The 22,668-nt window shown below is 37.9% G+C and overlaps 1 protein-coding gene across 1 annotated transcript in view; it reads right to left on the bottom strand.

The window, feature by feature from the left end:
• Window positions 1–17,799, bottom strand: part of GABRA3 (gamma-aminobutyric acid type A receptor subunit alpha3) — a 321,718-nt gene extending 303,919 nt beyond the window's left edge. Inside the window, exon 1 of the mRNA XM_046673707.1 lies at window positions 17,705–17,799. The gene's annotated coding sequence lies outside the window, so the exon portion shown is untranslated. The remainder of the gene's footprint in view (window positions 1–17,704) is intronic.
• Window positions 17,800–22,668: the final 4,869 nt, after the last annotated feature.

Genomic DNA, 22,668 nt, shown 5'->3' with positions numbered 1-22,668 from the left:
TTATATAATAGTGGTGGCAAAAGAAAGTCACTTGCATATACACTAAACTAAGAGTTTACCACCTACAGACTCTGAAAAGAGAAAATAATTACAAGAAATAACTATAAGGAAATATAGAAAATTATAAACTTCAAGATTTTTAAAAAATCTAAAGAGTCCCTCCCAGTTAGTCAATTGAATATAAGCATTCACTTCTGCTTCATTCTGAAACCCCACTAAAGTGACAGTGAAAGGATTTATTTTAATTCACAAACCAAAAGGACAAAGAGAAAGGGAGATGTGACAAAGAAACAACATTTCACAAAACACTTCCAACCCTATTTGTCCTCAGAATACAAGAAATTAGATCTGTATCCTCCAAGGAAGACACTTAGAATATCCATTTCTGTTGAACCTTCTCAGGCAAGAGAAAGTACCTAAAAATATTGACATCATAGTTCTCAAGAAAACAACCTCAGCAGATAATATACCTCCTCACTCAGCATTTCCAATCAGTTTTTAATTTTCTGCTCTCAAATAGGAACAAAGAAGCAAAGAACAAAAGACCCATGAGGAAAGCCTCCAACATTAAAGATAAACAACAAAAGCAAATTTTTAAAAAAGAAATTTGGAGACAAAACACTCTTCAATGAGAAGAACAGCACAAAAAGTTATATCATTAATAACACTGAAGAGATCAGACAAGATACTCCATCTAGGAAAAAAGAACAAGTTTCTATAAGAAAAGATAATTCAAAGAATAACTTTTAAGAAGCTATTATAAATTAAAATCACAATAGAGGAAATAAAAAACTCAACAGAAGTGTTGGCAGATAAAGTTGAACATACCTCCCGAAATACAGAACATTTAGACAGGAGATGATAGACAAAAAATGTAAGGAAATTACAAAATCAACCTTAGAAGGCTAACATTTAAATAGTAGAAGGGAAGAGGAGGCAGAGAGCTAGGGAGCTGAGAGTGGGAGGGGTAGAGGGAGAGGGAGAAAATGGCAAGAAGTACATTATCAATGAAATAATTAAAAAAAAATTCTCAGAATGGAAAAGCCAATTGAGTACTCAGCACAATGCGTGGAAATAGATCCATAAGAAGACACAACATTGTCAGAACAACTAGGGGTGAAAAGAATATCCTAGATGTTTCAAGAGAAAGAGAGACAAAGTTGAGTACAGATGTTTAGGAATCAAAATGGCTTCAGACATCTTAGCAATTCTGGAAACTAGAGGGGACTGGATTAATGCTTTCAAACTTCTGAGGGGAAATAATTTCCAATCTAGAATTCTATACCTAAACCAACAATGAACTGTAAGTGTAGAATAAATAAATTTTTGAACAGCAGTTTCTCAAAAATATTTACCCCCACCTATGCACACTTTCTCCAAAAAGCCCCACAAATGTGAGAATGTGCTCTAACAAAAATGAAGAACAAATGAAGAAACAGGGAATCCAACTGAAGAGAAAGGGGAGGGGAATAAAAGGATGGTGATGGAGATTCCAGGACAACAGCCGTGAACAAAGCAGAGTGAGAAACCAGTCCAGATTTTAGCACGGCAGAAAAGAGTCAAGGAGCAATTTCAAGAAGATAAAATGAATAAAATATCTTATATGTCTGAACGTACTGAGAAAAGATGTAGACAACTGATAGTTTGAGCTTGGATTAGTGTTAAGTACATGAAAAATAAGCACATTTTGGAAAGGTAATTATTCCAAGGAAAACAAAACAAAAATATGTGCATTAAAGCAAAATTAATAATAATATATATGGTAGTCAGAATAATTGCCTTCCAAAGACATCAACATCCTAATCCCCAGAACCTGTGACTATGTTATGTTACAGGGCAAAGTGCGATTAAGGTAGCAGGTGGAATTGAGGTTACTAATCAGCTAACCTTAAAATAGGGAGATTATTCAGGGTTATCTGGGTGGGCCCAATATTACCACAAAGGTCCCTAAAAGTGGAAATGGGAGGCAGAAGAATTACTGTCAGAGTGATGCGATATAAAAAAGACTTGACCTGACATTGCTGACCTTGAAGATGGAGGATGGGAGCCACGAGCCAAGGAATATGGGTGGCCTCTAGAAGCTCGAAAAGGCAAAGAAATAAATACGAAAAGGCAAAGAAATAAATATTCCCCCAGAGTTTCCGGAAAGGAACACAGCCTTGCCAACACCTTCATTTTAGCCCTGGAAAACCTCCAGAACTATAAGAAGATAAATTTGTGTTGTTTTAAGCCACTAAGTTTGTGGCAATTTGTTACAGAGCAATAGAAAAATAATACAATATATTATCTGGCTCAGCTATGAATGGCATTAACACAGTCATAATAACATAAACAAAAAAATTAAATCAATATTATGCTGCAATTAAACAAAGAGTATGGGGGTGGAGGAAGAAACTTGTATATGTTGTACAAGTAGGGGTTTTAAAAGTACCTAAATCTTTATCTTCCAGGGTGGGAAATTAACACTAAGTGCCTAAACATTTAAAATTAAGAAGGATCAATATCAGCATATTATTTAGGGATAGGACATAAATCCAAAAGAATCATCTGAAAGGGTTAAAAATTGTTGCTTCTGGGAAGAGGGCAGGGAGCTACTGTTGTTCTTTTTAACAAATCTTAGAGAAATGCTTGACTATAAACTAAGTCCTCATATAATTTTGATAAAGATCAAAACAAATTATTTAAAATCATAACAGAATATTATGAATAGCATTAGGTCATTACATTCAAAAATAGAATAAATGGATAATTTCCTATGAAAATAACAGAAGAAATAGCAAACTAGAACAGAAATTGAACCAGGAGGTTAAATATAAAATTCCCCTCCACACATCCTGTAGTAAAGGTGGAATGGGATCACATTGGAATCAAAAGTTAGTTTTATTAAACTATCATTAAAGTTAACCTTACCTTCTGCAAACTGTTCCAGAAATTAGAAACAGATGAAAAGCTATATAACCCATTTTGCGCACTTAATATAAGATTGATTTCAAAATTCAACAGAAACAATAAGATCAATTTATGAGCATAGATAAATTTTTAAGGGAAAACATAAATAAACACCACTACATATAACCCATAATCAAGTAGATTTCTCCCAGAAATGAAAGAACAGTTCAATATCAAATAATCTATCAATTAAATTCACAATTCTGTAAAAGAAGAAAGGGACAAAATAGGCTGAATTACCTACAGTAATTTAAAAAATATATTAACATATTATATCAAAAGAAGTATATGAACATCTCAATAAATGAAGAAAAAAGCATGCAGTGAAATTTTCCTCCCATTCATGATAAAATCTTAGCATAATAGAAATAAAAGGGAACTTCCTTCATTTGATGAAGAATATCTACCAAAAACCTACACCAAATGCTATACTTAATAGAGACACTTTAGAAACAATCTCACTCAAGCCAGGAACAAAAATAGGACTGTTTCATCCCTATCACTAAGCTATATTATATTGTATGTCCTAGCCAAAACAATAAGAAAAGAAATATACATCAATATAAGAATTTTAAAAGAAAGACAAAATTATTGATATTTGCAGGAGATATGAAAAAACAGAAAATTCAAAAGAATCAATAGCAAATTATAAGAATGAATACGAATCTTCCAAGATGCTAGATATAAGACCAACTTACATATATCAATTAGAAAATCTAACAGAACGGAAATGCAAAGGATCTAGGATAGCCGAAATATACTTTTTTTAATGAAGAACAAAGTTGGAGGATTCACAATACCTTATTTCAAGATTTACTATAATGCTATAGCACAGTTTCTCAACCCCAGCACTATTAGCATTTTGGGCTAGATAACCCTTTGTTGTGGGAGGCTGCCTGGCTTCTACTTACTAGATGCCAGTAGCAACCCCCTTCAGTTGTGACAATCAAAAATATCTCCAGACATTGCCAAAGGTCCCCTGGGGTGGGGGTGGAATTGTCCCAGTTGAACTACACTGAACTACAGTAATTGATACAGTGTGATAATGTTGCAAGGTTACACACATGGATCAAAGAGACAGAACAGAGTCCAGAAGTAGACCCACACATATATGGTCAATTGACTGTGGACCAAGGTGCCAAGATAATTCAATGAGCAAAGGATAGTCTTGTCAATGAATAGTGAAGGAAAAATTGGACATCCATATGAAAAAAATATATATATGCCTGGAAATTTACCTTGCCCCAAAGACAAAAGTCATCTAGACATGCTTTAAAGATATAAATCAAAGAAGTAAAACTATAAAATTCTAGAAGAAAACAAATGAGAGGATCTTTTTGAACTTAGTTAAGGCAAAGACTTCTCAGAAAACAAAAGGTAAAAGTCATAATAGAAAACCCACAAAGAAAATAAAGACCAGTCACAGAATGGGAGAAAAATATTTTCAAAATGCATATCTTCTAAAGGAATATAATATATATATCATATAAACATAAATTATATATATATATAAAATCTTAAAACTCAGTAAGAGGAACACAAATATCCCAATATTAAAACAAGCAAACAATCTAAATGGACATTTCTACAAAGAAGATATACAGATGGCCAATAAGCACATGAAACATGTTCAGCATCATTAGTCATAGGGATATGCAAATTAAACCACAATGAGCTACCACTACACATTCAACAGTATAGCTAAAATAAAGACTGACAATGCAAGATACAAAGTTAACATACAACGGTCAATCACTTTCCTATACACCAGCAATGAACAGTTGAAATTTGAAATAAAAAACACAGCACTATTTACATTAGTACCAAAAGATGAAGTACTTACACATAAATCTAAAAAAAATACATATAATACCCATATGAGGAAAACTACAAAACACTGACGAAGAAAATAAAAAAATATCTAAATAAATGGAGAGGTATTACATGTTAAAGGATAGGAAGATGCAATATTGTTAAGTTCAGTTCTTGCCAACTTGATCTATACATTCAACACAATGCCAATCAAAATCCCAGCAAATTATTTTGTGGATATCAACAAACTGATTCTAAAGTTTATATGGAAAGGCAAAAGACCCAGAATAGTCAAACAATACTGAAGAAGAGTAACATGGCTGAAGGACTGACATAACCCAAATGCAAGAATTATTATAAAGCTACAATAAACAAGGCAGTGTGGCATTGGTGAAAGAATAGACAAATAGATCAATGGAATAGGATAGAGACCCCAGAAATAGATCCACACAAATATATTCAACTGATCTTTGATAAAGGAGCAAAGGTAATACAATGGAAAAAGGATGCTCTTTTCAACAAATGGTGCTGGAACAACTGGACATCCACACGTACAAAAATGAATCTAGACCCAGACCTTACAACTTTCACAAAAATTAATTCAAAATGGATCACAGACATAAATGTAAAATGCAAAACTATAAAATTTCTAGAAGATAACATAGGAGAAAATCTACGTGACCTCGGTTTTGGTGATGACTTTTTAGATACAATACCAAAAGCATGATCCATGAACCAAAAAAGTGATAAGTTGAACTTCATTAAAATTAAAAATGTTTGATCTGCAAAAGACGCTGTTAAGAGAATGAAAATACAAGACATAGACTGAGAGAAAATATTTGCAAAACACATATGAGAAAGGATTCATATCCAAAACATTCAAAGAACTCTTAAAACTCAAAAGTAAGAAAACAAACCACTCAGTTAAAAATGGGCAAAATATCTGGACACCTCAGCAAAGAAGATATATGAATGACAAAGAAGCACATGAAAAGATGCTCAACTCATATGTCATTCAGGAAATGCAAAGAAAAACAACAATGAGTTGCCACTACACATCTATTACAACAGCCAAATCCCAAACACTGACAACACCAAGTGCTGGTGAAAATGTGGAGCAACAGGAACACTCAATCATTGCTACTGGAAATGCAAAATGGTATAACCACTTTGGAAGACAGTCTGGCAGATTTTTACAAAGCTAAACATAGTCTTACCATATTATCCAGCAATTGTGCCCCTTAGTATTTACCTAAATGAGTTGAAAATTTATATCCACACGAAAACCTACACATGATGTTTATAGCAGCTTTATTCATAATTGCCAAAACTTGGAAGCAACTACAATGTCTTTCTATGGTAAATGGGAAAAAGAGACTGTGGCTCATCCAGACAATAGAATATTATTTGTCAATCAAAAGAAATGAGAGATCAAGTCATGAAAATGCATGCAAGATTCTTAAATACACATTGCTAAGTAAAAAACCCAGTCTGAAAAGGCCACATGCTGTATTATTCCAACTATATGACATTGGGGAAAAGGCAAAACTAAGAGACAGTTATAAGATCAGTGGTTGCCAGGGGTTCAGGGGAGAGAGACGGATGCGTAGGTGGAGCACAGGGGATGTTTAGAGCAGTGAAATATTCTACATGACACTATAATGGTGAATATATGAAATACATTGGTCAAAACTCATGTAACTGTAGAACACAAAGAATGAACACAAATGTAAACTATGGACTTTAGTTAATAATAACTATATATCAACATCTGTTCATCAATTATTAAAAATGTACCACATTAACAAAGGTGTTAATAATAGGGGAAACTGGGGATAGGTGGGGATACAGTAACTCTCTATACTTTCCATCCAACTTTTTTGTAAATCTAAGATGCTCTAAAGATAAAGTTTATTAATTAAAAAAAAAGACAAAATACCAAGTGCTGGTGGAGATGTTGAGCAACTAGGACTCTCATACACTGCTACTGGGAATACAAAACAGTATAGCCACTCTGGAGAACAGTTGGCCGTTTTTTATAAAGTCAGACATTCATTTCCCATATAACCCAGAAATTCCCCTCATAGATATTTACCTAATTATAAATGCAAATATACGTGCAAACAAAAACCTGTACAAGAACATTTATAACAGTATTACTTGTAATAACCAAAAAGTGAAAATAACTCAAATGTCCAACAACTAGTAAATAGATACACTTCTCAGCAGTAATCCATTAACTACTGCGGCCAGCCTGGTGGTGCAGCAGTTAAGTGCGTGCGCTCTGCTTCAGCGGCCCTGGGTTTTCCGGTTCGGATCCCAGGCGCAGACCCACACACCACTTATCAAGCCATGTGTGGCAGGCATCCCACACATAAAGCAGAGGAAGATGGGGCATGGATGTTAGCTCAGGGCCAGTCTTCCTCAGCAAAAAGAGGAGGATTGGCAGCAGATGTTAGCTCAGGGCTAATCTTCCTCAAAAAAAAAAAAAGAAAGAAAAAACTAACTACTGAAACATGCAACAACATGGATGAATCTTAAAAATATGTGCTAAGTGAAAAAAGTTAGACACAAGAGGCTACACACTATATGATTCCATTTATGTGATATTATAGAACAAGCAAAATGATAAAGACAGAAAACAGATCAATCGTTGCCCAGGGTTCTAAGTAGGGGAAGAGAATTGACTGCAAAGGGGGACAAGTGAAGTTCTTGAGGTGAGGGAAAATTTTTACATCTTTGTCATTGTGGTAGTTGTACTTATATGATCACATATGTTTGCCACACCTCTTCAAAATGTATACTTTCAAAGGGTAAATTTTATTTTATGTAAATTATACCTTACTAAACCTGACTGGGAAAATAAAAGATGCCCAGGAATATGTCTTATATGTAAGAGTATTATTAATAAAATTACAAACCTTTCTCAAAGATTATAAAAGTAGACTTGAATAAATGCAAAGATACAACATATTCATAAATGGGAAATCTCTATCAAAAAGATGTCAATTCTTCCACAAATGATTCTACAGATTCACTAAAATTCCAAGAAAAACCAAATGATTTTTTTTCAAATTTGGAAATCTTATTTTAAAATTAAGCTAAGGGCCAAAAATAATCGACAATTCAGAAAGAACAAGAAAAGCGGTGTGGGTAACAGCAGAGAGTGAACAATAACTTGACCTTACAGATCTCAAGATTCATAATTAAAACAACACAAGTGTAGACAAATGAATTAATGGAGCATATAGACAGTCTAGAAATAGACTCAAGCATTATAGAAACTAGGTAAAACGATGCAGTTTGCATTCTAAATCAGTCGTGTATAAATGATATTAAAACAAATGGTATTTGACATAGAAAAATATCGACCCATATTTTACATCACTTGCCAAAATAAAATCCATATGGTTTTAAAAAGTAAATGTAAAGAAAAATTCCAAGATACTTCAAAGAAAATTTGGAGAACATTTTTTATGATCAAGGGATGAGAACATTTTTTTTTTTTGAGGAAGATTAGCCCTGAGCTAACTGCTGTCGATCCTCCTCTTTTTGCTGAGGAAGACTGGCCCTGAGCTAACATCCACGCCCATCTTCCTCTGCTTTACATGTGGGATGCCTACCACAGCATGGCTTGTCAAGTCCGCATCCGGGATCCAAACTGGTGAACACCGGGCCACCGAAGCAGAACGTGCGAACATAACTGCTGCACCACCGGGCTGGCCCCGAAAATATTTCTTAAACATGACACAAAAGTCACAATTCATGAAGGACAAGATTTGTAAATTCATCATGAAAATTTAAAACTTCTGTATGATAAAGGACCCATAAACTAAATAGAAAGCCGAGGTGACATAGTAGAATCAGATATATGCCACATGTATAACTTACAAAGAATTAGTATCCAGAATATATAAAGAACTCTTATAAATCAGTAAGTAAAAAGCAACAAAACAGAAAAATGAGCAAATGCGAGTGGCTCTGGGTGCTGTGTTTTACAAGGACACGGAGAAAAACGAAGCTGGGGGAAACATAAGGGAAGGTAAAGTTTATCTGCAACGTTTTATTTATTTCATTAAAATGTATCTGAAGCACAAATGACAAAATGCTAATACTTTTTCATTCTGGAGCAGTATGTATGTGGTTATTTGCTCATTGTTTTAGATGCTTCTCTGAGTTTCTTTCTAAATATTTTAAATTCTTCAAAATTAAAAAAAACAAGAAAATGAACTTGTAAACTATAAATTTATAATAAATTTGAGAAGAAAATAGAAGTTAAAATTATAAATAGCAATTTCCCTGTATACCAGTCATAATAAATTAGTGGAAATAATGATGGAAAAATCCCCTTCACAAAATTAAAAGCATAAAATAAATGTTACTGCCATTATATACTCTATACAGTAGACAAATTGAGGCTTAGAGACTACACAGCTAGTAAGTAGAAGAGCTGAAGTAACAAAAATTACTTTAAATTACAATAATACTTAAACTTCATAACTAGGACAAGAAGAGACAGACTAAAAGAAATGGAAAATAGATAAATGCCAAAGAGAACCTACTATATATAACAATTTATATATGTTAAATGTGGCATCACAGAATTATGAATTACGAATTATTCAGTATTTGGTACTGTGAAACAGTTGAAGGGGAAAACAATTTGGAAAATTACCTCACACCACACACCAAAATAAATTCCAGGGCGATGAAACAATTAAAAATAAGAAATAAAAGCTAAAACAAAATCCATTTAAGCACTTACGGGGAAAAACTTCTTAAAAATGAAGTCCTCAGAAAAAATTACAAATGAAAAGATATATATAATTACATAAAAGTTAATTCGTGCATAAAAGTCAATTTAAAGCACAAACTTGGAAAATATTTCCCCTATATACCACAGAAGAAAGGTCTAATATCTACTAAATGTATGCATACAAATGAATAAGAAACACGCAAGTTCTTGATAGAAAAATATATACAGGTCATGAATATATGGTCATAGGAAGGAAATAAAAGTGACCAAGAAACACAAGAAAGTATTTATGCTCACCATAACAAGAGAAATATATGAAAACAGTAAGATACCATTTTGCCTCTATCAGATTGGCAAAGATGTTAAAAGAATTACAAAGTCAGCACTGGCATAGCTGTAGAAGCAGAAATCGGCTGTCTTATACAGTAGGACAACTTCACATATATATCAAGAGCCTTTAAAAATTTAATATCCCTAGGCCCACTAACACCTCTTATAAAAACTCATCTTAAGAAAATCATTCATTCAACAAATATTAAGTAAGAATCTACAACGTGTCAGATATTGTTCAAGGTACTGGGAGATACAACGGTGAACAAAATAGAGAAAAATCCCTGTGCTCAAGGGGCTTACATTTCAATTTAAGGATCCAGACAATAAATAAGTAAAATATCTAGTCTATAAGGTGATGATACAGATCATGGAGAAAAAATAAAGCAAGAAAGGAGAATAGTGAGTGTTGGGGAAAAAGTGTTTACATTTTTATGTGTGGTCCTTAGAGAAAACCTCACCAAGGTGACATTTGAATAAAGACCTGTAAGAGGTGAGGTTCAAAGAAGCAAAGATTTATGTATAGAGGTGTACATTACAGGGCTATTCATGATAACTTACAAGTGAAAATAATTTAAATGACCAATATGGGATCTGTTAAATAATTATGGTATAAATTGTACAAGTGAAAATTATGCAGCCATCAAAAATTGTTTGAAGGCTGTTGAATGACATGGGGAAATGCTCACAATAAAATAGCATTGGAGAAGCCAGATATAAAATAGTACATATAAGATATGATCCCAATTATGTAAACATGGAAACACATCTGGAAGGAAGGAGAGCAAGTTATCTTTGGACTAGGTATTTAAAAGTGATTTGTGTTAACTTCTCTCTGTTTTCCAAATTTTCTACTATGAGGCTGTTTTATTTTATAACTAGGAAAAAAACAGTTTAAAGGTAGATATTACACCCTTAAGGTAGATGAATAAATATACAAATTTTTTCAAATGGCAGTGCTGGTCAGCCATGCCTAGAGTCCTGGGTCCAGATTCGGACACTATGTATTAAGGGTGACACTGAAAACTGAAGCATCTCTTATAGAAGATACTCAAAATATACGCCATGTGAGCTCAAAAATTGGGAGTATATGGACTGGAGAAAAGATAATAAGAAGAACAAACTATCTTTAAACTTTTGAATGGCTAGTACAGGGAAGGGAAATGGAAATTACTCACCATTGCTATTGCTCCAAGGAGCAAGACCAATGGGGTGGATTCAGAAGACAGATATCAGGCCAGTATGAAGAACTTGCTAACAATCACAATTGTCATCAGGTGGTGTTAAGCAACCTTTCCTGGAACTACACACACTGAAAATAGATGACCATATGTACTGGGTGATAAGACTGCCATCACAAGATTGGTAAGGACCCTGCTATTTCTGAGCTCCTCTTGCACTATTTTAAAAAGTTATTTTATGCTATGATCACTAACATAATTCCATCCCCATGCCCTCTCCTTCCCTTGAAAAAGTCTATGTAATACTTGACTCCTTTTAAAAAATCATTTTTGAAAGAGAAAAGCACCCTTAAAAACATATACCCTGGAGATGTTTATTCTTCCTTCTGTGTACGGTGAGAAGACATACTGTGTACAAACATCAATAACTTTAAAATCATGTTTTAAGTATAAAAAATGTTTTTTCTATTACTAACCAATGTTTCTCTTTACTGTAGATCTTCTCCCTAGGAAGAGACTGCCTGGACCACTACATTTCAGAATACGAGATAATCACCTTCCTCTATTTCGCAGAATACTGCACCATTTTCTTTTCAGTGCCCTTAGTTTATTTCAAAGTAGAAGTAGTGAAAATATCACCCAATATCCAGATTTACTACAGATTTTAGAATACAGTCAGTTCTTTCCTTTCAGGACAGTCACGATTTCAGCAATCACAAGAATGGAACAAGCGAAAGGCCTTCCTGTAATCTCTTCCAAACCCTGTGAATACTCCCAAAATTAGCAATATTGAGAATTCCATATAAAATCCTTTCTGTTGCTTAAATAAGTGGCTGAGCCTGAACTACTTGCACAGGACCATAAGAGTGTAGTATAGACAGAGCACGAACTACAGAACCTTACAGCTGAGAGAGTCTTTATAAATCATCTAGGTTTAGTCCAACATGCCTTATTTCACAGTTATGCAAACTGAGGCTCATATAAGACAAGTGATTTGTCACAAGAAGCTAAGTCAGCAGCCGAGCTAGAACTAGAATCTAGACTAGGCTATCTGAAATCCCATTTTAAGAGAGATTTTTAATATCCAATTCTTCATAATATTTACTTAACAAGTACCTCTTTCTCTAACTTGTTGAATGGCGAGAGTCGGGGATCTGTGAAGAGTGCTGGGTCATTGAAAGTTTCAATTAAGCAACATGACATATAACCCAGTTTTCAAGTAAGCCTGGGCTCCCATGGGCATGAGGTTGGAAGGAATCTTACCTTTCCTTACAGCACTATCATCTGCCAAATATCTGCAAAATGGATACGTGTCATCCAATCTTAACTGTTAGCAGGCATTGTGAGCATCAGAGTGGGGAGGACTATTAGAAACTGGGTATCGTTTATCAGTACTCAACTCTGCTGAAATGTCTAATAATGTTGACCACACCTTGTTCTTAAAGCAGTACATTTTCCTCTACACACTAATCACAATGTATAACTATATATTTCAATAGTTTGTAGAATAATGTATATCTCCCCATCTAAACCATACGCCCCAAGGTGGTAACAACCATGTCTATTTGCTCACCATTATATTCTCTTCGTAAATGGTATGTATTCAATAAATATTATCCAACCAATGGATGAGGCCTCTCCTCCCTTGTAGCCTTCACACAGGCTTGTCTTTTGTTTTCCCACATCCTAAAGATAAGCATCCCCCAAAGAAGAGACCCTTGGATACCTTTTTTCTACTTCAAGTATTGCCTCTATATCAATGACTCTCAAATCACTCTCTCCAGCTGACTTCTTTCCAGAGCTCCAATTCCACATTTTTTCAGCTGTACTCAGTACCTCTTGCTGGGCTATAGCAATACTAGTACCTGTGTGACCTCAGTCAAATCAAGTCACTCCCCTTCACAGGATCAGTTTGCTCAACCATAAAATGAGAAAGTTGCCCCTCTACTGCACATAGAGCAAAGTCTTCATTTTCTAGGCTAGCATGCAATATTATTTATAGTCAAGCCCTCCACCTATGTTGCCAAACGTTTCTCACATACTTTCACCACACACTTTACTCCAACGCAACTGAGCTCCTCACTGTTCCTCTGCTTTTTTTGGCCTCTGCCTAAAACACCTTTCTCATCCCCTAACCTCTGCATATCCAAAGTCTGTCTAAGCTTTGAAGCCCAGTTCAAACACCACTTCCAGGAAGCTGTCTTTGATCACTTTGGCTGCAAGCCCTTAGCCTCTCTTTTATGGGTGTGGATCTCATTCCTCTAGTATTCTAGTTGTTTGTTTATTTCCTCTCTCTCTTACTTGACTGTGTCATCTTGGAGGGCAGAGGCTATTTCTAAATCAGCCTGTATCTCCCACACTGCCTTTGGTTCATAGTATGCACTTAGTAACATCATACTGAATGGATTCAGTCTAGGCCATATCAGTCACCTGGCTTAAAAGCCTTTAATCAGCCCCTGTGTTTCTGGAATAAAGACCAAAATCCTTACAATGGCCCACTCCAGCCACGTCAGCTTTTGTTCAATTTCTCAAATTCGCTATGCTTCTCCCATTTCAGGGACATTGTACGTGCTCTTACCTACATCTAAAAAAACTGCTCCACCCCCTCCAGCAGCCCCACTTCATCTCCATGTCTCTATACAGCCTTAATATCACTTCTTCAAGGAAGCTTTTCTTAAACCCCAAGCTAGATAGGTTTCCTCTGTTACATACCTTCAGAAACCCACTCCCCCCCTTACTTTTCCTTCATAGCATTTATTGCTGACTGAAACAACACAGTTGTGTGATTATCTGATTTATGGTCTCTTCCACACCAAACTATAAGCTCCAAGTAAGCAAGGACTGTGTCCGTTTGGCTCACCTTTGTATCATATCATCTGCACAGTGCCTAACCACATCACTGAATAAATAGCTGTTGAATGACTGAACTGATGAATGACTGAGTTAAGGGTAAAGACTTGGGGCTTAGAGTGTACAAAATCTTTGTCTGGTTTCCTATAATTCCTTCAAAGGAAAATTGGGATGCCAGGTAGCTCTCCTGGACAGGTAAACTGGCCTTCTATTCACCACAAGAAATTTATAAAATAGGCCTCTAAAATGCTGGAGGGAAACCTTTCTTTAATGAATGTATGGCCCCAAAAAGCATAACTAACACCAAATGGTTTGTTCATTCACTTAACAAACATACACTAGGCATCTACTCTGTGCCACACATTAGGCTAGTGGCTGTTGATACAATAAACTGGACTGATATAGCCCCCTACTTGCTTGGCATATATAATCTAAGAAAGGAATTTATAGAAGCTTTAAAAAAATCTTTATGGCAGTCACAACACCTGAGTAATGCCACCTTGTGAGGATATTAAGTTCTCTATCAAAGGAGAGATTTAACCTGAAGGTGAAAGATCATCTGGCAGAGATGATTCAGAAATTATAACTGGGCCCAATCTGGGCCTCTTACGATGGGCATGTAGCCTAGACCAGCGCTGCTCAAAGTGTGGTCCAGAGATCAGTGCCTGTCTGCAAACTTTTATTGCTAGGCAGCAATGACCTAAGTGCAGAAATTGAGAATAAGCACTTACAAAATGTTAGAGCAATTTGAAGAAAATAATTTTACGTCTGTTGAATCTGATAATAAAAATGTGAGTTTATATTTTGTATGTCTTTTCTTTCATTTTCTAGTAATTTGCAGTTAATGTATTTTACTAAATAACAGTCTGTGATGAATTGGAAATTTTAAAAAACTGGTCCTTCACCAAGACAGTTTGAAAAGCACTGGAACAGCAGGTTCAGGATTACCTGGCAGCTTGTTAAAATGCAAAATCTCAGGCCCCACCCCAGACCCTCAAATCATAATTAGCATTTTAACAAGATCCCCAGGGAATTCTTTTGCACATTAAAGTTAGAAAAGCACTGGCCTAGATGATTTCTGAAGCCCCTTAGAACACTGAGATGTTATAATTTACTTCAGCTAGAGAACTGCAGAGCTGAAAGACCCTTGGTGACAGAGTCCACCTCATCATTTTATAGATGGAAAAACTTGGATCCATGAGGTCCATGGAGAATAAGTCATGTGTCTAAGGTAATTGGCAAATTAGCAAAGCTAGGAATAGAACTCAAGTTTTCTAACACCCAAGTCAGTTTCCCATTCTAGCACACTGCATGCTCACTCTTATTCCACCCAATCTCACTTTGTACCAACCCCTCAGTGATGTCATTATTTCTGAGATACTTTCTGATATAACAATTTATTCATCTACCTTCCATATACTGTGTGAACCTTGAATCATACTATTTCAAGTGTCTTCTTTATGAGAATTGCCCTTAATCCCTGCTTCTCAAATCTTACCACATGTCTATTGTCTGGCTGCTATATGGGGCTATTCTGGGGCTTCAGAAGGACTAGCACCAACTAATTTCTGGTCTTTAGGAAAAGAGAGCTTCTTGGTTCCCATCAGTCCACTTGCTATCAGATAGCAAGCTTTACCAAGGAAGAGAACACATACTATCAAGGCTGCTTTAGAAAGCTCAGTACTATCAGTTTGTGGCTGACAAACAAGAGAATGGTGTACTAGGCCATATTAATAAGTCTAGTCTGCAAAATCAGTCAAATGATGACCCTTTACTTGTGGTCTTGGCAGATCTGAAGTTTGAGGGGAGAGGTATGATTACTGTCTTCAACTATCTGAAGAGCTATTATTAAGAAGAAGCAAATTTGTTCCAGATAGGCCCAAAGAACCAATGAATAGAAGTCACAGGGACACAGATCTTGGCTTATAATGGGGATTACTTTCTGACAATCAGAGTTGCTCAAAGATAGAAAGAACAATCTAATAAGCTCTCTGTCACTGCAGAGAGTTCAAATAGAAGTTAGTCAACGAATTGAATGTTTAGGACAGATTCAAGAACTGGGTGAAGTAAAGCTTAATGACCCTTAGAGATCCTTCCACTTCCAAGGTTTGAATGTTCTAAAATTTTCAGGACAGGGTGACTCCAAGCTGTCAGAAAATAAGAGCAAGATCTGGTCCTAAAAGGAGCAGTCTTTTGCTGGATGTGAGATGGATGAGGCTATGATAGTGGAAAAGTGAAGTCTTTCCCAGCATCCTTTTTAAAGGAAAGCCTTTTGGGCAGCCCCTCCAGGAAACCCAGGTGAGGCTTGGCTCCATGATGCAGCCACTATGCCCCACTCTAAGTTTCCGTTACTCTACATGAAGGCCAAGCTACTACTTTCCAAAAAAATCTCGCCAAGTACTTACATTTGCTTAACAAAGGTGCAAAATTCTCCCCAAGGAGGCAGTAGTGCTTAATGGTCAAGACAATGCCTTCTGGAACCAGGCTGCCTGTGTTTTAATTCCCAATTGGGACCTTTAATTACTCTGTAACCTTGGACAAGTTATTTAACCTCTCTGTGCCTCAGTTTCCTCATTAGTAAACCAGGGATAATAATAGTATCTGCTTCAAAGGGTTGATGTAAGAATAATACACATTAAACCCTCAGCCTAAGATCCAAAACATACTAAGCAGTCATCAATGTTAGCAATTAGTATTGTTGATGTTATAATTACTACCAGGGGCATGGCAGTGGCGCTAACTCAAAAGGCCCCCATCAAACAGCCTGACCCCTTCCCCTACCAATTCAAAGGGGCTATACTACAAGAGCTTCAGCCCGTCCTTGCATAGCTCCAGACATCCAGAATCTCCAGACCCCCAATAAACCATACCATTCACACCAGGAATCCTGGCTCCTCACCCTGCTCTCTCTAAATCCAACAGCCACCCCTCCCCTAGTCCTCCTGCCTATGCCACCCACAGCCACAGTTAGAGAGGCAGCAAACTGGGAAGCCAGTTCCAGACAAACCATCAAGTGTTTCTTCTCTCCCAAGGACACAGCTGCACCTAATACCATGCCTACCAGTGAGATGGGTGGGGTATCTGAATCCCTGGTCTAGCCTGTCAGCTCAACTACCTGGGATGGGGAGTGGGCAGGTAATGGGCCTTCCCATAGGGAAGCAAGAGAAGCCTCCCAAGTTTGTGAAGGAACTCAGGCCCAACCCCACAATGAGCCCCTTAAAGGAAGGGGGAAGGTCTCAACCTGCTTTCAAAGGAAGCGGTTATTTACAACTTTCTACTCACTTGTATCTGGGGGAGGTAATGGGGGGAAGAGGAAAGGAGCTGCATGGTATTCTCCTTCTTTCTCATTTCCAGCAACAAGAAGCAGCTGCAGAGAAAGAGTTAAAGGAGGAAGGAAGCTCCAGCCATTACCCCATCCCCGTGCCTAGAGCTGTCTGGGGGGTCATGACAGTGCTGTCTGCTCTGGCTGGGGGCCACTCGGTGGCTTTCTGCAGCAGCTGGTGAGCCCCCCAAGCAATTTGCAAGGTCAGTGCTGACCTGCTTCCAAAGAGGAACAAAACAATTCACTGACAATGAAGCAAATCGCGCATACACCACATCGCAACCCCCTCCCCAAATCAGGTTTTACCCTAGTGCCTCCCTGCCCAGATGCTGACTCTGGGCTTCCATCAGCCCCACTGGGGAACCCAGGATAGCATCACAGCTGCAGAGCATGTCTCGCCTCCCCTGCCAACCCAAGGAGACTCTCAGTACGGGGGAGAGATGCTATCGCTAAAGGAGACCTGAGCTTGGGGGAGGGGGAAGGAGGGACGTCTATGTTTCTTACCAAGCGCCACAGTCACTTCCTCGAAGCGGAGAGCAGAGAAGGATGAATGAACCGAAACAAGTTGGAGGTTGAGCCCCCACAGAGCTCGGCTTCCTCTTCTCTTTCTCTGGATCTCTCTCCTGATCCTTCTCTCGTCTGTCTCTGGTTTGCTCGCTAGCTTGCGCGCGCTCACGCTCTCACTCTCCCTCTCTCCCTCCCTCCCCCTCCCTCTCCCTCCCTCTCCCTCTCCCTCCCTCTCCCTCCCTCTCCCTCTCCCTCCCTCTCCCTCTCCCTCCCCCTCTCTCTCTCCCTCTCCCTCTCTCTCTCTCCCTCTCCCCCCAGTCTCTTTTCTTTCTCTCTCTCCCCCTCACTCTCCCTCTCCCTCCCTCTCTCCCTCTCTCTCCTTCTCTCCCTCCTCCCCTCCCCCTCCTCTCCCTCCTCCCCTCCCCCTTTGCTAGATTTGGATTCACCACTGCCTGGTGCTGAGCACGCGGCTCTGTGCTGGGGCTCTGAATACCACGCTGCAAGGCTTTGGATCTGTGGTTGTTTCAGGAAAGACTAAAGTAGTGTTTTATTTTTTAAGGTATCAAGTAGAGAAATACAGGGAAGCTCAGAGAGAAGTGGAGGAGCAGAGGAAGCAAGGGGAAGAGAAAGAGAGCAAAAGGGTAAGAGCAAATAGGAGGATAAAGGAAGTATGGATTATCGTAGCTGATGTGTGATGCTTACTAGCTGCTCCAAGACAGAAGATAAGTGGTCTGTCTCCCTTACATCCCTATAGGCGTGCCTTCTTAGCCCAGGCTCCAAATAAAGGTTTGACAGTCCTGTCTGTTCACATTCCATCTTTGAGGGCAATAATGAGCTAAAAAATGTACATCAAAGAGATTGTCATTCTCACCCGACTAAGAAGAAAATGTTCAGCCACACTGATCTCCTAATGACCTAACTGCCACCCCCACCCCCAACCAAGTAGAAGTGTGGACCCAATTCAGAACTGTCAGCTGGAGCTTCCCTCCAGGCAAAATAGACAAGCAGCAAAACCACAATGCTCTCCTTTTAAAAACTCCTGAAGGGAATGTAGGTGTACATAAGGTTGTGAGCCTACATATGAGTTTGCACAAGGGGGAAGAGGAGACCAAGGCGGGGAAGGAGATTAATTAACTCAAAGTATAAAAGAATTATATTCCCCTTAAGGCAAAAAAACAAACTGAGCAAAGTACAGTAACAATGCAACGGAGGGTGGAAAGAAACCTAGGCTAAGAATAAAGTAAAGGAACTTAGGTTTGAGTCCTGCCTTTGAAAATTACCCCACCCTTACCTTTGACAAGTAACTTCTTTAATCTGGCCCTCATTATCCTCAACAGCAAAATGAATGGCAATGGATATAGATGATCTTGAAAGATCCTTTCAGGCCTAACAATCTAGGCTCTAAAACAGGAAAATCTCAAGTGAAGGAGGAGTTGATCTGTGGAGAGTGAAATACAGACTACCAAATTTCAAAAGTTCTCCAAAGGTAAGTCCCCAAATGGGACCACAAATCACAGACACAACACTAAATTTTGAGTGTTTCAGGGGCAATGCAAATATGAGCATATCTGTATAGAGCTGCCCCTATCAAAGAATTCAGCTTCCACATACATATAATGATTAGCATAAAAGTTTTCTTAATCAAACCCCTCATACTGTGATTTCCAGCCCATTTAGTCAGAGAATCAAAATGGTCATTCAGGGCATCTAATTGAACATGAGTTATGTTGGGTGTGTTAAGTATACTTGCCTCAATATATACAGTGACTGGGACATGGAAAGCATTTAAAAATTTTCCCACAGTGTGCTAATTCTACTTAAACTACTAGCCTGTTGGGGTTTTCCCTTCTATATTCCTAAGACTCTCTACTCCCGTCCAGTGAGGCACATGTGCCCCACTCTAACTACACTTCTTCAAAAGCATATACCCATACATCGAGTATATAGATAGATAGGGATCCATAGGCTCAGAGTCACTAAGCTGAAAGACCCATAAAGACAACCGTCTCATTGTGCAGAAAGAGAAACTAGCCTGCAGAAAAAAATATAGCTCACACGTCATAGTAAATCAGTGACAGAATCAAGACCAGCACCCAGACTGCTGACCCCACGTACAGTATTTTTGTCTACCAAAGCAACATGTAAGTTGTACATAAAGCAAGTGTGTATGTGAGCACATAGCTATGCACAATCCTTCCTGAAGAGGTACACAATTTTGTGTGTACATTTTTTTGCGTAAATGTCCATTGGATTTAATGGATTAGCAAAACTGCAAAAAGAAATGTTATGAACTGGCATAAAGTTGCTGTATTATTTCCTAGGGCTGGCATAACAAATTACCGTAAATTTGGTGGCTTAAAACAACAGAAATTTATTGTCTCACAGTTCTGGAGACCAGAAGTCTGACATCAAGATGCTGGTAGGGCCACACTTCCCCCAAAGTCTCTAGAGGAGAATCTTTCCTTGCCTCTTCCAACCTTCGGTGGCTCTTGACATTCCATGGATTGTAGTAGCATCATTCTAATCTCTGCCTCAGTCTTCAAATTGTCTTCTCCTCTGTGTCTCTGTGTGATCAAATTTCCCTGTCTTTTCTCTTATAAAGACACCAGTCATTGGATTTAGGGCCCACCATAAATCTGGGATGATATCATCTCAAGATCTTTAACTAAGTACTTCTGCAAAGACTGGACATCCAAATCAGATCACATTCTTAGGTTCTGAGTGGACGTGAATTTTTGGGAGACACTATTCAACCCATTACAGTGGGCAACTTCTATTTTTGTCAAATAAAGATACCATACAAATAAACCACCTAGGGTACCATCAATTTTTAATTATTAAAAAATATTTAATACAGGGGGCTGGCCCCGTGGCCGAGTGGTTAAGTTCGCGCGCTCCGCTGCAGGCGGCCCAGTGTTTCGTTGGTTCGAATCCTGGGCGCGGACATGGCACTGCTCATCAGACCACGCTGAGGCAGCGTCCCACATGCCACAACTAGAAGGACCCACAACGAAATATACAACTATGTACCAGGGGGCTTTGGAGAGAAAAATAAAATCTTTAAAAAAAAAAATATTTAATACAAATAAGTTAGATGAAGACACTCTTATAACAAAAACTATTCTTTAAGTCATACAATTTTAGCTGTGTGGAAAATTAATAGCATTTTCATAAATGTTTTCAGTACATGCAAACCCCAGAAAACCTTACTAGGACCACTTCTGGTAGTGGTAGAGCAGTTTGTATCAAACCAATCCTGCTGCAGATAACAGCAATAAACTCTGAACAAAAATAAACAAAACAACAATCTGAATGTATTGGAAAGTAATCATAAGCAGGAATAAATTAGAAGAGAGTTGACAATTGGAAGAAAGGAACAACACCTAGGTGAGTTTTCCCTTTTTTAGGAATTTTTACCTAAGGGCAGGCCTCAGGCCAAAGTAGTAACTAAAACTCTAGAGAAACTACAGGTGTTGCAGCTGTTAAATGTTTGACAACTGGCTCTCCAGGAAAAAATAAATAAAAGCCTGATTCATAGAATTTCCCAGTTTCCATAGTGTAAATACTCCCACCATGAACAAATCCATCAACGTGAAGTTGGGAAGAGATGTGCACAGTTGGCTTTCACAAGCCAGTGCCATTTGGCTACCTAGCACAACTGTTCAGATTCCTAGTGGCTTGAAGAACTAGAAGAGAGTTTAGGATGACCACCAAAGCTGGAAAGGGTGAGAGAATCCAAGAATGATGAGAACTACAGAGTGGAAGACTCCAGTTCAGTGTATAAACTGCCCAGATCTCTGGTGGAACCATAAATTATGCATGCGGGGACAAATCCAAAGAGCCTAAATAAAGCTAAAAGAATTAAACAGAGTTTTTAGTGCTGCCCACCACAAGGGAGAGTTTGGAGTTTCAGTTCAGCCACATTAACTGCCTACTGTAACAAACAAAAAAAAAGCAATACTCTACTGAGAAAGAAAAAAGAATATAGAGATCCTACAATATATCATTCTCAAAAATTTTGGTACACTCCAAAATTACTAGAAGAAAACAAAAACAAAGAAACAAGAAAATATTACCTACACTCAAGAGAAAAGGCAATCAGTGTAAACCAGCCCTAAGATGGACCAGATGATGGGAAGGATTTAAAGTCATCTATCATAACTACACTAATGGACATAAAGAAAAATACACTTTTAATAAATGAACAAATAGAAAATTATAGCGGAGGGCCAGCCTGGTGGTGCAGCGGTTAAGTTCGCGTGTTCTGCTTCGAGGCTTGGGGTTTGCTGGTTCAGATCCCAGGTGCGGACTTGGCACTGCTTGGCAAGCCATGCTGTGGCAGGCGTCCCACATATAAAGTAGAGGAAGATGGGCACGGATGTTAGTTCAGGGCCAGTCTTCCTCAGCAAAAAGAGGAGGATTGGCAGTAAATGTTAGCTCAGGGCTAATCTTCCTCAAAAAGAAAAAGAAAATTATAGCAGAGATAATGAAACAAAAAGAATCAGATGCAAATGCTAGAACTGAAAATTAAAATATCTGAGGTAAAATTCACTGGGTGGGCTTAACAGCAGATTGAAAATGAAAGAAGAAGAGTAAGTTAACATGAAAACAAATTAATAGATATTATTCAATCTGAAGTACAGAGAGAGAAACGATTGAAAAAGATTAACAGATCCTCAGTAATCTGCTGGATAATATCAAAGTTCTAACATATATGTAATTGGAGTCTCAGAAGGCAAAGAACAAAAGAAGAGGAAGAAAAAATATTTAAAAAATAATGCCTGAAATATTTCCAAATATAATGAAACATAAATTTACAGATTCAAGGAGCTCAGTGGGGGCCAGCCCAGTGGCGCAGCAGTTAAATTCGCATGTTCCACTTCTCGGCGACCCGGGGTTCACCAGTTCGGATCCTGGGTGGGGACATGGCACTACTTGGCATGCCATGCCGTGGTAGGCAT

Source organism: Equus quagga, chromosome 10 (genome assembly GCF_021613505.1).
Source record: "Equus quagga isolate Etosha38 chromosome 10, UCLA_HA_Equagga_1.0, whole genome shotgun sequence".
NCBI lineage: Eukaryota > Metazoa > Chordata > Mammalia > Perissodactyla > Equidae > Equus > Equus quagga.
This window is presented reverse-complemented; position numbering and strand designations above follow the sequence as displayed.